This window comes from Arachis hypogaea, chromosome 17, assembly GCF_003086295.3.
Source record: "Arachis hypogaea cultivar Tifrunner chromosome 17, arahy.Tifrunner.gnm2.J5K5, whole genome shotgun sequence".
Lineage (NCBI taxonomy): Eukaryota > Viridiplantae > Streptophyta > Magnoliopsida > Fabales > Fabaceae > Arachis > Arachis hypogaea.
In genome coordinates, this window is record NC_092052.1 from 64,427,520 (window position 1) to 64,428,651 (window position 1,132).

The following is a 1,132-nucleotide window of genomic DNA, read 5'->3' on the forward strand; positions in this document are numbered from 1 at the left end:
CTCCTCTTTCTTATGAGCAGGGACAGAGAAAAAGGCATTCTTGTTGAAGCTGATCCAGAACCTGAAAGGACTCTGAAGAGAAAATTAAGAGAAGCTAAATTACAACAATCCAGAGACAACTTGATTGAAAATTTCGAACAAGTAAAGGAGATGGCAGCCGAACCCAACAACAATGCAAGGAGAATGCTTGGTGACTTTACTGCACCAAATTCCAATTTACATGGAAGAAGCATCTCCATTCCTGCCATTGGAGCAAACAACTTTGAGCTGAAACCTCAATTAGTTTCTCTGATGCAGCAGAACTGCAAGTTTCATGGACTTTCATCTGAAGATCCTTTTCAGTTCTTAACTGAATTCTTGCAGATATGTGATACTATTAAGACTAATGGAATAGATCCTGAAGTCTACAGGCTCATGCTTTTCCCTTTTGCTGTAAGAGACAGAGCTAGATTATGGTTGGATTCTCAACCTAAAGACAGCCTGAACTCTTGGGATAAGCTGGTCACGGCTTTCTTAGCCAAGTACTTTCCTCCTCAAAAGCTGAGCAAGCTTAGAGCTGATGTTCAAACCTTCAGGCAGAAAGAAGGTGAATCCCTCTATGAAGCTTGGGAAAGATACAAACAGTTGACCAAAAAGTGTCCTTCTGACATGCTTTCAGAATGGACCATCCTGGATATATTCTAGGATGGTTTATCTGAGCTATCAAAGATGTCACTGGACACTTCTGCAGGTGGATCCATTCACCTAAAGAAAACGCCTGCAGAAGCTCAAGAACTCATTGACATGGTTGCTAATAACCAGTTCATGTACACTTCTGAAAGGAATCCTGTGAGTAATGGGACGCCTATGAAGAAGGGAGTTCTTGAAGTTGATACTCTAAATGCCATATTGGCTCAGAATAAAATATTGACTCAGCAAGTCAATATGATCTCTCAGAGTCTGCATGGAATGCAAGCTGCATCCAACAGTACTCAAGAGGCATCTTCTGAAGAAGAAGCTTATGATCCTGAGAACCCTGCAATAGCAGAGGTAAATTACTTAGGTGAACCTTATGGAAACACCTATAATTCATCATGGAGAAATCATCCAAATTTCTCATGGAAGGATCAAAAGCCTCAACAAGGCTTTAATA

At 40.7% G+C, this 1,132-nt stretch overlaps 1 non-coding gene across 1 annotated transcript; it reads right to left on the bottom strand.

Moving 5' to 3' along the window:
* Positions 1-546: 546 nt before the first annotated feature.
* Positions 547-654, bottom strand: LOC112768045 (small nucleolar RNA R71). Its single transcript, XR_003185485.1, has one exon. It is a non-coding gene; the product is annotated as a small nucleolar RNA R71 (small nucleolar RNA).
* Positions 655-1,132: the final 478 nt, after the last annotated feature.